This window comes from Periplaneta americana, chromosome 13, assembly GCF_040183065.1.
Source record: "Periplaneta americana isolate PAMFEO1 chromosome 13, P.americana_PAMFEO1_priV1, whole genome shotgun sequence".
Taxonomy (NCBI): domain Eukaryota; kingdom Metazoa; phylum Arthropoda; class Insecta; order Blattodea; family Blattidae; genus Periplaneta; species Periplaneta americana.
Genome location: NC_091129.1, coordinates 6,132,521 through 6,149,994, shown reverse-complemented (window position 1 = coordinate 6,149,994; position 17,474 = coordinate 6,132,521). Strand labels below are relative to the sequence as shown.

Sequence of the window (17,474 nt, the reverse complement as noted above, 5' to 3'; positions counted from 1 at the left end):
GAAACCGAGGTTCAAGGGTTTTATATATGGCAACGCAGCTAAGAATCTATTTTTATTCCTGTACACGTCGATATTAGAAAGAAATGAGAAGAAGCCGAGGTTCGAGGGTTTTATATATGGCAACGCAGCTAAGAATCTATTTTTATTCCTGTAAACGTCGATATTAGAAAGAAATGAGAAGAAACCGAGGTTCGAGGGTTTTATATATGACAACGCAGCTAAGAATCGATTTTTATTCCTGTAAACGTCGATATTAGAAAGAAATGAACATCGGGATTAATATTTTTATTGAATTGCAGTAAGTCACGTTCTTTTGTTCTCAGCTAAAGTATTGTTATGTCTACTAATTTACAGAATATATGTGTGTTAAAATACTAGCAATACTTAGTATTTAGTAGGGATCGGATTTTTAGGTACCAGAATAAAATTATCCAAATAATTAGCACAAATCGAGCATTTATGTTGTTTTTTTATAATTTGTTCATAACTACTACCAACATTAACTACCTGAAAACCCGGTTCTAAGGAATTAATAACCTAAATATTAACTGGATTAAAATTTCAATTGAAACTGAAATGTAGTATGGTTCTATTTTCATATATAATAGGCCTACTACGTTGAAAGCCCCAGTAGTATAAAACTTAAAATAAGAAAACAAAATCACGTTTGCTTCATATTCCTATACGCTCACGTCATTTTTGAGTATTAAATAAAATGTCCAAAACTACTATAAAGACCAAAAATTAAGTTATATCGTCTTATAGTAGACATAAAGGTATAATTAATATAAAATAGTATATCTTACTACCCTTAAAGCAACAAGAACGTGTAAAATACGCCGCATCTTGCATTTCTTTGCAGATTATTATTCTTGCTAAATTTCGCGTTCATTCCTTCGAAAATCGAAATATTCGCATGAATTTATCGTCGTTATATAGTTACAAAGGATTATTCCTGTCTCTCATAACTCTAATCCTGAGATTTAATACTCGTGGACAGAAATTTTCCTTTGATAATCATCCAGCTGATCTACTTACTCCATCTTGCATACATGAAGCAGTGGTTTTAAACCTGCCCCAGCCGTGGTCTCCGCTTCAGACCATGGTTTCGAGGCATGGCTCAGAAATATGAAAAGACCTCGTTTTATAAATCTAAACGCGGTTTAAAGCCATAGACCTCGTTTTAGAAATCGACCCTCAGTCTCCGAGCCCATTTACAAAAACGTATTCTTACACTGTTGGTCTCGAGAGAAAAAACTGCAAACATTCACACACCCAAAGCAGATAAAAACTAACTAATAACTCTAGAGAGAGTACAGAATAAAATCCTAGAACTGCTATATATAAAAAAAACATTCATGTTACAACATATTCCAATCTTATGAATCCATGCTGGTTGTATTTAATGTATCATCTCTCAGTAGTCGCGGGATAAGAGCACAACAAATGTATTTGTTCAAAAACATAAATGGCTTAATAGACAACCCTGATCTTGTACAGCTAATAAGTTTCAATATTGGCAAATCAAATTTGAGAAAGCGATCTCTTTTATTTACAGACATCAAAACACGATCTCACAAAATGTCTCCACTTTTATTAATGCTGCGAACTTACTATCATCTATCAAATAAACAGGATTTAGTTTTCTCGTTATCGTACAATATGTACAAGAAAAAGTTATATACAGCAATAGTTTCATCATATGTTGGATTCTAGTTGCATGTTGGTTGTAGTTCTAGTTAGGTATCATGCTGGTTGGAACACGTGTTCTGTAGTCGTGAATTTCTTAAATAAATAAATTAAGCCTATTAGTCCTACTATATAATACTGTAATCTGAATTTATTAACATAGAGTTATATTTACTCTGTAATTTGCCAATTATAGCTACATTTTACATTTTTGGCTATGATATCTATATTTTACTCTTTTAATTTATTTTTATTTGATATTTTTCATTTATATCTATATCTGTGTCTTTTATTTAGGTAGTATCTATTTGTTTTTTTTTTAATTTTTAATTTTTAATTTGTAATTACACTTGTATCTTGCATTTGTATCTGTTTTATCTCCTTTTCATGTTATATGCAATTCTGTGTTTTTTTAACAAATCTGTACTGTCTATTGTAATTGGGGCTTTGCCCTGTTATAGACATAAATAAATAAATAAATAAATAAATAAATAAATAAATAAATAAATAAATAAATAAATAAATAAATAAATAAATAAATAAATAAATAAATAAATAAATAAATAAATAAATAAATAAATAAATAAATAAATAAATAAATAAATAAATAAATAAATAAATAAATAAATAAATAAATAAATAAATAAATAAATAAATAAATAAATAAATAAATAAATAAATAAATAAATAAATAAATAAATAAATAAATAAATAAATAAATCGCCACCGTCGCCAAGTAGACAAACATTTCCAATAGAATTGACTACCTTAACTGAAAAAAGAAAGTCGTATTTTTTTTTAAATAGTCCTACAAGATTCCCTAGATTTGGCACCTACTATTATTCTAATTACTCTTTTTTTAATAGGAATATATTGTTACTATCTGTGGAATTTCCCCAGAATATTATTCCAAAACTCATTACCGAGTGGAAGTACGCAAAGTATATTGTTTTTAAGGTATTGATATTTACTATCTTTTGCATAGATCTAATAACAAAACATGCTGAATTTAGTTTGGGGGTAATTTCTTTAATATGATTTTTCCAATTTAACAATTTTCCAAAATATTTAAGCCAAGAAATTTGGTTGTTGTTGTTTCTAATAGGGATCAATTGTTAATTATTGCGCTAGAAATTTGCGACGTTGAATTTGGACAGGATTTAAATTGAATTATTTTAATTTTGTTACAATTTAATACTAATTTAATGACTAAGGACCAGTCACATATTTTGAAGAGAATTTCCTCTGTTGAAGATTGGAATGTGTTGGAGTTATTGGCTGTAATTACTATACTTGTGTCATCTGCAAATAATATGGGATGGCCTACATCTTTTATTAGGGGAGCAAGATCATTTATGAACACTACAAAAAGTAGGGGACCTGGATTAATCTTGCACAGGACAGGGACCGATGGCGGGGTTATGTGAGGGCGGGAATGAACCTCCGTGTTCCTTAAAAGTAATTTATAAGTAAGTAATGTATTTAGTATCGATATTAACCCCTCGTGTTGTACTAGTGTGCTGTAAAAACTTCCTGTAATACATTTCAACTAGACGGTGACTATGAATTAAGACTTTGCAGTGCTATTAAGATTTGTTACATGTTTTCTTTATTCTAGCTGTGAAGCAATGTAGAAATTCATGGAATATAAGTATGTACAATAGAATAACACCTTAGATTAAAATATTTAAGCAATTTTGAAACGTGGAGGTTGAAGCATCTCGCGATTGCAAGATATATATTTTTTCATAACCTAATTGTTGTTAAAGTAAAGTCGCTTTTTTGGACACTTGAGTCGGTATCTCGAACATGAAAGCGTAGCTGTCAGATATTCTGTGAACTGCACATCTACATTTTCAGAGCTCTGATTGGCATCTCTGAATGGTTGCCAATAGCTACGACACATGGAAACCAGACAGATCTGGTATTGTTCGATCTCTTATTCATGGTTTCACTTTTAGCCTCTCCCCCGCCCCCCCCCACTTTTCCTTTTGACTGCCTGCGCCTCCATTAGTTTCTTTTTTCTCTCAGATCACAATGGGCTCATCGGAGCGTAGCCTCTAACCCCGCAGTAATGGTCAACTACCTGCTGCAACTCAACAAGTCTGTGCTCGCTGAAGGTATGGAAGGAGCTAAATCATCCCTCTCTGTTCCATAATTCATCCTGCCCTTACATATCGCTGGGATTCACAAGAGATCGGGGATGGAGCACTCTCACAGCACATTTGCTATCAACTTTTGCTTCTTCAGTCACGTCCTCGGGGCATTCATCATCAAGTCTCTTAATAGAATGGTCTGAGAGAGCGGTGCAACTGTGTAAGGGTATTTCGGTTGGATAATGAGACGAATTATCTTCAATGTTTCGTGTCTGATTCGTAGCTCAGTAAAGTGTGACGCTCAGTGGCTTAAAATCCGAGAAAATTCATAACTATCCATCTAATGGTTATATTTACTTGAATTTTATTTATTTATTTATTTATTTATTTATTTATTAATCTGGCGAAGTGAAGGCCATCAAGCCTTTCCTACCACAAAACCAGAATACAAATAGGCATATACAAAAAAAAAAAATACACAGAGAAGAAGTAAATCAGAAATAGAAAAGAAATTACAAATATCAAATTCAATTATAGTCCCGACGCTGTTATTCCCGGCGTGACTCCTCCTCTTTGCTTACGTCTTAGGAAGTGAAGGCTTTATAAAGTGTAGGTAAGTAGTATCGTTTTTGGTCTTTCGTTGCCGAGCTACCATACGAGGAATCTATTTGCCACACCGTTAAACATTATCATGTCGTAGCTCCTATGATAATAAATCAAACGCAATGTAATTCAGCAAATAATTGAGCGGCAAATAACGTCTTCGTGTGCTTTCTGCGAACGCCAACGAAAGAGCCAAAATTGCGGGCGATTATATTAAGTATTTCTCGAGCCTTAAGAAATGAATAACGTCTTGCTCAGTGAATCACAAGACGCACACGTTTAAATGTAGCCGACCTGCAACGCCATTGGCTGCCGGAAATTAGAATGACGGACTATAGAATATCATATAGGCCTAAAACTTCTCTCTTAACCGAGTCATATGCTTTTTTGAAATCTATGAATAACTGATGCACTGTACCCTTATACTTCCATTTTTTCTCCATTATCCGTACTAAATTAGGCCTACTAAAATAAAAAAATACGTACACATACACATCGAATTTCTAAAATATTACCCCCGATTTTGAGACTATAAGTATTATTTATTCATTTTTTTCAACATGTGTTTACCTGAAACGATCCACAATCATGTAATTCTAGTCACACTTAAGAACAACTTCACAAAATAGTAACAGTAACAACACTTATCCTTGCGCACGGGGTAATTTGTGCTTATACGAATAGAAATCAGTCATAACTATCTGCAAAGTCGATATATTGAGAAGACATGACACATTCATCAATATAGGTTCACACAATTAGAATACCTTATAAATATTTACAATACTTCACGTCTTTGTCCTCGAGAAAATGCCAAGAGGAAAACAATTAAATTCGAACTTCAGTTTCAGATATATTTTAGTTCAAAAATTCATTTTCAATACGGAAAATGAGTAATAAATAAAAATCCTACCCAATTCTTTGTTTACTGAAAATATATCTTTCACATTGCCTTTTATTACGGAATTTGAAACACGAAATTTGCTAGAATATAAGTACCTCGTTTGAATACATTCAGTCTCATCATTTTACAATTAATTGTAGTAAATATTCACTTTATCACGTTATTCAGAAATAAAATGCAGAATAATGCTGACTGTAATGTACTAGGTCTTTATCCAGCACAAATTTTATTCAGTTGGAAATTCGTTTCCGTAGTAATATTTCACATTATTGTTATTGTCTTTTTTTTTTAACAATTAAAAAAAATAAAATCAGTTAACATAGCTGGTATTTAAAGTAACAAATTTTAAAGCAGAGTGTATTGATATAATTTATTCTACTTACTTCAATGAAGGACGAGCTTCCTATGAAACAATAAGCACTGAGGAGTAATGGCAACAACTCGGCAGCCATTGAACGCCGCCTTAATGTATGAGCGAAAAAACATGCAACTGATAATAACGGCCTTATCGTGGGGGACTTCAATGCCTGACATGTAAAGGTATTTCTTTTTACTTGTCTTTTACCTGAAAACTTTAATACATTGTTAAAGTGACGTAAAATATTCATTAAAATAAACAAATACTTTTATCTATCCTACTCTACGTTCTGCCGAGACGTAGCTAGGAGGATAATATTAAATTCGATTTGAGGAGGGTAGGATATGATGCTAGAGACTGGATGGTGGACTTACGTGAGGGCGGCAATGAACCTCCGGGTTCTCTAAAAGTCATTTGTAAGTAAGTAATAATTTATTTATTTATTTATTTATTTATAATATTTATTTACTTATAATGTTAATGTGCGAAACAACAGCACAAGACCAATTACAGTTTAGCACAGGTACAAACAAAACAACAAATGATGATGAGAATGAATGATAGATATGGCAGTGAGATGAAATACAATCAATATAATAGTCTACATTAATCAATTGACCAAATGCAATAATAATAATAGTAATAATAATAATAATAATAATAATAATAATAATAATCATCATCCTGTCAAGTACTAGTCCCAAAAGAAATGGTACGGCCTGAAAAAGCGATTTTCTTGCCATCTTTTCATAGGTCGACCAAGTGACCGTTTCCCATTTGGACGATACTTCATTATTGCCTTAGGGATCCTGGATGAAACCATTCTTGAGACGTGTTCCTTCCAGTTTAACTGATATCTGGAGATATAGTCCAGTATTGATGACACATTAAGTTCTTGAAGGATATCTTCATTTTTCTTTCGATCCCATTTAATGTTCGGCGCATGAATCTCATCTCGCAAGCTGTTAGTCTGCTTTCATCTTTTGTCCTTATAGTCCACGCTTCACTCCCATAACATAAGACTGGTCGAGCTATTATTTGATAAAGACGAGTACGAGTTAATTTTTGTGCTAATGAAGGTTTTAAAACTCTATTAATGATGCCCATTGATTTGTTGAATTTTACAATTTTCTCTGATAAATCCAAATTTTCAACAAAAGAAAGTTTATATCCTAAATAATTAAACTCATTAACTTTTTCCAAAATTGTGTTATTAAACAAATTTTGCTTGGTATTGGGTATTTACACACAAAAGGCCATTTTCTTTGTTTTATTAATGGATATTTTCATTGAATGTTTTTGAGCCCTTAAATTTAAAATTACATATGACCATTGCAAATCATCTTCAGATGTTGCTAGTAAAACAAGATCATCTGCAAACGTTATTACATCTAATTTTAAATTTCAGTTAATAGTGATATATCCGTGTTTTGTTTCTCTAAAATCTTTCACAATGGCATTCATATAAAAATTAAAAAGCAAAGGAGAGAGGCCACAACCTATAATAATAATAATAATAATAATAATAATAATAATAATAATAATAATAGCTTGTTTATACGGATGGCTTGAATATGATAGGAGACGATCCACAAACGATTAGAGAAAACACGGGAATTTTACTTGAAGCAAGTAAGGAGATAGGTTTGGAAGTAAACCCCGAAAAAAAAAAAAAAACAAAGTATATGATTATGTCTCACGACCAGAAAATAGTACGAAATGAAATATGAAAATTGTAAATTCATCCTCCGAAAAGGTGAAAAAATTCAAGTCCTTGGACGAAAAGTGACATAATATTTGTCGCCGATTTGCAAAAGGGGATATGTCCAACATAAGAAAATGTTGGAAAATCGCAAAAACTATAACTGAGGTAACAGTTGATATATATTTTTTTCTAATTAGATCACTATGGATACATACATTCAGGATCAATGAACATTTTAATTTTTTAAGCTTGCTATAGCTTTTTACGATTTTTCAACACTTTGTCACTTTGGACGTGTCCACTTTTGCAAATCGACGACAGATATAATGACACTCGAGAGGAAATTAAACGCTGAATAAATATGGGAAATTCCTGTTACCTTTCGGCTAAGAAACTTTTATCATCGAGTGTGCTCTCGAAAAATATGAAAGTTAGAATTTATAAAACAGTTATTTTACCGGTTGTTCTGTATGGTTGTGAAACTTGGACTCTCACTTTGAGAGAGGAACAGATGTTAAGGGTGTTTGAGAATATGGTGCTTACGAAAATATTTTGGTTTAAGAGGGATGAAGTTACAGGAGAATGGAGAAAGCTACACAACGCAGAACTGCACGCATTGTATTCTTCACCTGACATAATTAGGAATATTAAATCCAAACTTTTGAGATGGACAGTACATGTAACACGTATGGACGAATCCAGAAATGCATATAGAGTGTTAGTTGGGAGACCAGAGGGAAAAAGACCTTTAGGGAGGCCGAGACGTAGATGGGAGGATAATATTAAAATGGATTTGAGGGCGGTGGGGTATGATGATTAGTAAAATGGATTTGAGGAAGTTGTGATATGATGATAGAGACTTGGATGAATATTGCTCAGGATAGGGACCGATGGGGGGCTTATGTGAGGCGGCAGTGAATCTCCGGGTTTCTTAAAAATCACGTACAAGTTGTAAGTTATAATAATACTAATGATAATAATGATTATGTAGGTCTATAAGAACATACTCGGGAGGAAATTAAACACAGAATAAATATGGGAAATGCGTGTTATTATTCGGTTGAGAAGCTTTTATCATCCAGTCTGCTGTCAAAAATCTGAAAGTTAGAATTTATAAAACCGTTATATTACCGGTTGTTCTGTATGATTATGAAACTTGGACTCTCACTTTGACAGAGGAACAGATATTAAGGATGTTCGAGAATAAGGTGCTTAGGAAAATAGTTTGGCGTAAGAGGGATGAAGTTACAGGAGAATGGAGAAAGTTACACAACACAGAATTGTACGCATTGTATTTCTCACCTAACAAAATTAGGAATATTAAATCCAGACGTTTGAGTTGAGCAGGGCATGTAGCACGCATGGATGAATCCAGAAATGCATATAGAGTGTTAGTTGTGAGGCCGGAGGGGGAAAGACCTTTGTGGAGGTCAAGGCATGGATGGAAGGACAATATTAAAATAGATTTGAGGGAGGTGGGACATGATGTTTATTAAAATGGATTTGATGAAGTTGCGATATGATAATAGAGACTTGGATTAATATGGCGGGCTTATGTGAAGGCGACAATGAACCTCCGGGTTCCTTAAAATTCACTTACAAGTTGTAAGTAATAATAATGCTAATGATAATAATGATAATGTAGGTCTGTAAGAACATACTCGGGAGGAAATTAAACACAGAATAAATATGGGAAATGCCTGTTATTATTCGGTTGAGAAGTTTTTGTCATCTAGTCTGCTGTCAAAAAATCTGAAAGTTAGAATTTATAAAACAGTTATATTACCGGTTGTTCTTTATGGTTGTGAAACTTGGACTCTGACTTTGAGAGAGGGACATAGGTTAAGGGTATTTGAGAATAAGGTGCTTAGGAAAATATTTGGGGCTAAGAGGGATGGAGTTACAGGAGAATGGAGAAAGTAACACAACACAGAACTGCACGCATTGTATTCTTCACCTGACATAATTAGGAACATTAAATCCAGAGGTTTGAGATGGGCAGGGCATGTAGCACGTATGGGCGTATCCAGAAATGCATATAGAGTGTTAGTTAGGAGGCCGGGGGGAAAAAACCTTTGGGGAGGCCGAGACGTAGATGGGAAGATAATATTAAAATGGATTTGAGGGAGGTGGATATGATGATAGAAAATGGATTAATCTTGCTCAGGATAGGGACCAATGGCGGGCTTATGTGAGGGCGGCAATGAACCTCCGGGTTCCTTAAAAGCCAGTAAGTAAGTAAGTAAGTTAGTAAGGCCTATAAGAACAGCGAAGTCAAATTTAAAATTTGGACTGTGCTAGTGTCAAAACTTTTATTTTGTTTGTTATCACGAAGAGTGGAGGAAAGCCTAACAGTGCAATGATTATGTTGTAATTTAATTGTTCATATTGTAGTTCGGATCTCCTGGTAGAGGGGCCAGAGAAGGCCTGACGGCCTTATCTCTACCTGGTTAAATAAATAAATACTAATATTACTAATACTAATATTAGGAAAGTGGAAAGTATTGCTACAGCTCTGAGTATATCATAATATTCCTTTTTTTTTTTTTGTCTTCCTTTTACGATTTAGCTGCAACAAATATCTTCCCCCTTATGCCAAAACCATGGATGTGTTATTGTTTTACTCTGACGAAAGCGTGTTTGAAGTTCTTAAATGCGCTTATAAATTCAGGAAATCTCCATTTTAATCAACTTATATAGGAAGTTGATTAATTAAAGTTTTCCTGATTTTGTAAGGGCATTTGAAACTTTAAACTCGTATTTCTCAGAAGTAGAATATGTATACTTTCATGGTTTTTTGGCATGAGGGGTATGATATTTTCTTTTCCGACTTATAATTAATTAAATACCGATTTAAATATTGATGGAATCCGTCGACATGACGTCTGAAACACTCAGATTATCTGTTCCTCGTATTACGATAGACGTAAGACATAATTACTAATGGTGGAAAGAAGTTGAGTGTACGTAGTTGGGATACAATTCTATTGTTCAAGTGACAGTTTGCAAGAAAGATAGCTTGTTTGTGTGACATACAACAATTATGATGTGTATTTCAGAAGATAACACTGTTGGCCCTGGCGTACGATAAACACAACAAGCAATTTCTACTTTGCCGAAGGTTACGTACTTGAGTTATATTTTCAACGCATGCTTGAACATTTTGTTGGTTAAAAAACGTGATGCGTAATGATATGGATCGTGAAGGTTGGGCGTCATATTGACCCTATGAGAACTGAGTCCTGCCATGTGAAAAGTTTCCGAACGCTAAAAATTACGAAATACCTGGGAAGTGAGCCAACACTCTCTGACAATATTTCCCAGAGATTCCTTCTCGCCGATCCAATATACAGTTGTATATTCACCCTACCATTATCTCCTGGCCTAGTTGCCTCATAAGTGATGCCTTGTCTTCGGACAATTGACTAAACAACAACAATACTACAAATATGCATTTTTCAGAAATTAATCCTCAAATCTGGACTCTGTATTCGATGTATGAGTACACATAGTACACTCTCTAGTTCAGTGAGATGTATCTCTTTGTTTTATGACAATCATAAACGAGAAGCTTATGTTCCATAAATATGAGTTTGCAAATGTTATAAAAAAGTACAGAGCTTCTTATGCAAGCTTGATGTTCTCATTTATTCTTTTAATGCACAACTGGTCTACACCCTGCGAAAAAGCCCACTTTCAACACTCCTTCTGTAGGTACAGTTGTCATAAAAAAAGTGGCCGCACTCGTGAACAGCGAAAATCTCCTAAGTCCACTTCTGGTCACGGCGATGTTACACGATGCATGTCCCTGTACAAGCAGTTCCGGAACTATAGAATTATTCAATATATGCGTCTCATAGATTTATTTTTTATTTTATTGGGTTATTTTACGACGCTGTATCAACATCTAGGTTATTTAGCGTCTGAATGATATGAAGGTGATAATGCCGGTGAAATGAGTCCGGGGTCCAGCACCTAAAGTTACCCAGCATTTGCTCGTGTTGGGTTGAGGGAAGACCCCGGAAAAACCTCAACCAGGTAACTTGCCCCGACCTGGATTCGAACCCGGGCCACCTGGTTTAGCGGGCAGACGCGCTGACCGTTACTCCACAGGTGTGGACGCGTCTCATAGACCAGCGGTAGAGTGCTCTCTTAATGATTCCAAGAGTGAAAGTTCGGGTCTCGTTCAAGTTTTCATTTTATTTTTTAAATCGTTGTTTAGTGATATAAATAATATTCAAATTATATTTTGCATTCTGTCATCGTTGTTTAGCGTTACAAATAGTATTCAAGTTGACATTTATATTCTGTCATCGTTGTTTAGTGTTACAAATAATATTCAAGTTGACATTTATATTCTGTCATCGTTGTTTAGCGTTACAAATAATATTCAAGTTGACATTTATATTCTGTCATCGTTGTTTAGCGTTACAAATAATATTCAAGTTAACATTTATATTCTGTCATCGTTGTTTAGCGTTACAAATAATATTCAAGTTGACATTTATATTCTGTCATCGTTGTTTAGCGTTACAAATAATATTCAAGTTGACATTTATATTCTGTCATCGTTGTTTAGCGTTACAAATAATATTCAAGTTAACATTTATATTCTGTTATTGTTGTTTAGCGTTACAAATAATATTCAAGTTAACATTTATATTCTGTTATTGTTGTTTAGCGTTACAAATAATATTCAAGTTAACATTTATATTCTGTTATTGTTGTTTAGCTTTACAAATAATATTCAAGTTGACATTTATATTTTGTTATCTTCTTTATCGATATAAATAATATTCAAGTTATTTATATTTTTTATCGATCTTTTAGCGATATAAATAATATTCAAGTTATAATGTTTTACATTCTGCTATCGTTTTTTAGTGATATAAATAATATTCAAGTTATCATTTGTATACTGTTATCGTTGTTTAGCGTTACAAATAATATTCAAGTTGACATTTATATTCTGTTATCGTTCTTTATCGATATAAATAATATTGAAGTTATTTATATTTTGTTATCGTTCTTTTAGCGATAGAAATAATATTCAAGTTATAATGTTTTACATTCTGCTATCGTTTATAAGCGATATAAATAATATTCAAGTTAACATTTGTATTCTGTTATCGTTCTTTATCGATATAAATAATATTCAAGTTATTTATATTTTGTTATCGTTCTTTTAGCGATATAAATAATATTCAAGTTATAATGTTTTACAGTCTGCTGTCGTGTTTTAGTGATATAAATAATATTCAAGTCATCATTTGTAATCTGTTATCGTTGTTTAGCGATATAAATAATATTCAAGTTATTTATATTCTGTTATTGTTCTTTGGCGTTATAAATACTCTGATTTTATATAGGACCTAAGTAATTATTGCAATATAAATAACAATTTTTCTTTGTAAAATAGGTTATTTTATTTAAGTAATAATTATATATTATATAATATCTTATATTAATTAAACAAACCGATATTTATCATTTATATTGTTATCGTTCTTTAGTGAACCTGTATAAATAATATTGAAGTTATTCATATTCTTTTAACGTTGTTAGCTATATAAATAATATTCAAGTTATTTGTATTCTGTTATCGTTCTTTAGCGACATAAATAACAAATTTAATATTAGGTTTGGAACAATACAGTTGCATATTATTGGTGTTAGTTTTTTTTCTTTTTATATTATTACAGTATACTATCTTCAAACACAATAACATGAAAAGGAGTCACGAGGAGTTGAAACTGAGACGTTTACATCTAAATTCCGACGTTCTTCCGACTGAACTACGAGGGCACAAGTAAAGAAACTTTAGCGGAAAAGTTGGCCCAATCCCCCTCCAAGGTTTTCTGATTATTTGTAGAAGTTCGTCCAGGATGCGGGGGGCCAAAGGCTAATTGGGATTTCCCGGTATCTGACCAGGTCAAAAATCCTGATAGAACTAATATTTAACCCTTGCCGTGAATTTCGGTGAAGTCCGGAGGGCCCAATTAGTCAAATCCACTCTCTCACCGCCACGCTTGGGCCCCTGGGATTTATTAAGATTCGAAAGAGACAGTGGTATTGCGGAAAGTAATGGGAAGTTAACGCATTTATCCTTCCCAAGAAAAACTGCAAAGATGAGCAAAGGAAGCTTTCAACAGAAAAAGGAGCAACTTCTGCGGACCTCTGGAAAAAGAACTAAGGAAGAGACTAGTGAAGTGTTTTGTGTGGAGTGTGGCAATATATGGGGAAAAAAACGTGGACATTACGATGAAATGAAGAGAAACAAATAGAAGTATCTGAAATATGGATGTGGAGAAAATTGGGACGTGTGAAGTGAACAGAGAGAATAAGAAATGAAGTTGTGTTGGAAAAAGTGGATGAAGAAAAAATGATGGTGAAACTGATTAGAAAGAGAAAAAGGAATTGATTGCGACACTGGTTGAGAAGAAACTGCCTACCGAAGGATGCACTGGAAGGAATGGTGAACGGGAGAAGAGTTCGGGTCAGAAGAAGATATCAAATAATAGACCACATGAAGATATGTGGATTATGAGCGGATACTAAGAGGAAGGCAGAAAATAGGAAAGATTGGAGAATGTTGGGTTTGCATTGAAAGACCTGCATATGGGCAGAACATTTATGTATGTCCAGGATGCTTGGAATGTTGTGGCTGAGAACAGTCGCTATTTGAAAAGAATCTAGTCGATTCCATGCCCACTGGACTGCAAGATATGATCGAGATGTGGGGAAGATAGATTAAATATATTGAATCGTGGCTTTTTGTTTTGTTTTTTGAACGATTAATTTTTTTAATGTTCTAAGGCATACGCCAGTAAGTCTGTTTTGTATATGTCACGAAACAGATTTTTGTTGAAAATAAAAATCTTTATTTCTTTTCATTTGCAGCCATAATGCCATAATAAATAATGATAAAGTATGGCATAATACATTCATGAACCTGATGATTAATTAGTAAAATAATCATAAAAGAGAAAGGAGCAATTATGTATATTTTGTATTTTCGTCTTAAAATCAAACGAAAAAAGGACATAAAAAAGCATTAGGTTGTATTCGAACACAGAACCTCACGGATAACAAGCCGGAACGCTACCATTACGCTATTAAGTAACACAAAGAATACTTGGATGATAACTGTAGATATCAGGCAACGTGGTACAACAACATGTAACATCGCCTGTCTCCGAATTGTAACGAAGATACCCGAAGGGAACTATGCTTCTGGGGAGCGGCCACTGTTTCTTTTGACAACTGTACTTCCATATTTGAATGAATTGTTTTTTCCGTTTCTTTTTTGTTTTAGCAGGATGAATGCAACTATGTAAAAATTGATTTCATATCCGTCGGTGTCTCAAGTACGGTCTTGGGAAGTGATGTCAAAGCAAGCGCATTTTTCTGACATTGACGTAGTGCGCGGGCAGCAAGCGCTAAGTATGGAAAGAGGAAGGGTTGTGTATATGAATAAGAAAAGTGTTGGATTAAGAAAACAGTGGTGCACAAACTTCAAACGGAACGTGAAATTTTATGTCGATATTTTTATATGGCTTCTTTCTGTTTGATATTATCTATATTGTCTGTAAAATAAAAGCACTAACACTGATTTCTTAATATTGCACTTGTGTTTTAAATCTTAATAACATAATAGAGAGTTAAGTAAGAATATTCACTTAAATTCCATAGTAGTATAATATTATACTGTATTAAGTGGATGAAACACATCATTCATAAAGAAAATGATATTCCAAAGAAAGAGATTGAGTATGACATGATAAGTTGGAATTGATATTGATGGTATCTTTAGCCTTATAAAAGTTATCAATAAACTAATCAAAACAATATTACAGTACAAAGCAAAGTTACCTAGGTACTGTATCTGTTTTAAGTGTAACTAATATTACATAACAAAACTCTTATCGCATTATGCTTTTAAGGTGATATTTGTGAGCAACTTTCTATCTTCAGAGTATTAAATTATTTTCTCGAAATCTGCTGAAGCTATAGAGCTGACATTTTTACAACACATGGGCACGTATCTTTTGCTTATGATGTAACAGTAGTTGCTTTGTTAATTGATTTCCTTACAAATAATTTCCATGCGAATATTTTCAAAATGTTCAATACACTATCTTCAGTAATACGTATATACGGTATATTAGATTTACGGAAACATTCTGTATGGCTACTAAATAAATAGGCCTATACCTGAAAATTTCACTTTTCTATACGAAAAGTTGAGAAAATATTTCTTTTGAATAAAAGAATCAAACTTGTGAATAATGAGCATTAAAATTAAAACTTACATCCTTATAATGCACTTATACTTCTCAGACAAATCTAAAAATTAACATGGATACAGTTTTAATAAGTTCTCTTCCCTTTATATATTGAATCAGTGCTGGCCATCCCTGAATATAGCTCGACCAAGCGGTATATACCACCTCTTTCGTCTGTCTCATTCCTTTCCGCTGTAACGGTCTCAGGCTCTCCTGGACTCTAAAGCGCGCGCTTGATCCTGTGGGCATCAATTGACATGCCCGGTCTTGGGCGTCATGAGACAAATATTTAAAATACTGTGATTTAGAAAATTTGCAAAGCTAATTTCATCCTCTCAAATACAAACTCAGTATTTGTCATATTGTAGCCTATATAGCTGAATATTCCACGAGTTCATAAATCACTGGAATGCATCACATCCCGTTTGTGAAGTGATGTCGACGATATATCAAATTTCTTTAAACATACTGTTATTTTACACCCGGCTGTTAATACGTTAACATCTTTGCTTTGCAAATTACTATCCATAGTGATGAGTGTGCGAAAATATCAGCAAAGTAGTCTCTAGAAATTATGTTCGTGTAATATTTCGTGTCCTTCTATTTTGATCGTTTTTTGGGTGGTATCCACAACTTTTGAATAAAACAATCGTAGTTTTTAATTTTTACATGGAGTTGTGCACAATATTTCGAATGGTTTTACGTAACCTACCAGTTTGGTAGTGGAGTCACATACAGAAGTCTTCATCAGAAGAGGATAGTGCCTTCAAAAAGTTCGTAATATTTTGCGTTTTTCTATTTTGGTCGTTTTTTAGGTGGTATCCACAACCTTTGAGTTAAACAATCATAGTTCTTAATTTTACATGGAGTTATGTACTATATTTCGAATGGTGTTACGTAACCTACCAGTTTGGTAGTGGAATCGCATACAGAAGTCTTGATCAAAAGTGGATAGTGCCTTCAAAAAGTCTGGAAACCACTGGGCTATAGCATTATTAAGATTTTAACTATATGGTATTATGTTAAGGTTTCATATTGGCCTGATTTGATGTCTATGTCGCAGCTGAAAATTATTTAAGACTCACTACATTAACTACCTTTCGTGATCACATGCTGCAGTTTACGTAATTTCAAAGACTAATTTAACTTCTTGCCGAAATCTCGTGCTGTAGTTTACGTAACTTCCAAGACTTCATTAGCTACCCACACGAGATCATAATATGTTGTGTCTTGCGAATACATAATTTTATCACAGTTGCGAAGCTCAATACTTACTAAAAATGCAAACATAGACAGTTGAAATATGCATCCATAGTAGTTGCTAGCCACCAGGATAGCTCCTATCGCCTCATCACACAATCTTTCCGTAGCAGACGATAAAATGTATTGTACTTTTGATATCGTGTTCTTTTGAAAAATTAATGTCTTCCTTCCACTATTGAAATACGAAATACATAATGTTTATATATTATTTTCATAAAGTATATATTATATTTTATAAACTCTCCTTCCTGGATCTTTCGGAAGGATAACTCTGACCTCTTTTTCTTAAAATATTTATAGTACCACAAACGTCTCCTTGTCCCATATTATTACTCAAATTATTGTATTTAAGCCATTTACTGTTATTACAACCGATAACGAGCATTTCACATCTTATACAACTTTTCACAACAATGCGAAATACGGCACAGTCAATGCCTTTTCGATCTAGACCAGGCCGTAATGTTTGTTCTGGTTTTCTATTTCAGTGTATGGAGCTCAGTGAATTATTATATTATAACTTTATTGCGTATCATAGCTAAGTTTTATTTAGTGTAATGTGTCCATAAGT

The 17,474-nt window shown here is 33.3% G+C and overlaps 1 protein-coding gene across 4 annotated transcripts in view; it reads right to left on the bottom strand.

Moving 5' to 3' along the window:
- The window catches only part of LOC138711709 (alpha-tocopherol transfer protein-like), a 98,614-nt gene that overhangs the window by 73,636 nt on the left and 7,504 nt on the right, over positions 1-17,474 (bottom strand). The window contains exon 1 of one of the 4 annotated variants that reach the window (XM_069842862.1): positions 5,676-5,805. The exons of 2 other annotated variants lie outside the window; for them this stretch is intronic. The gene's annotated coding sequence lies outside the window, so the exon portion shown is untranslated. Of the gene's footprint in view, positions 1-5,675; positions 5,806-17,474 lie in introns of those variants that run through there. One more of the 4 variants, XM_069842861.1, reaches the window with a different exon arrangement.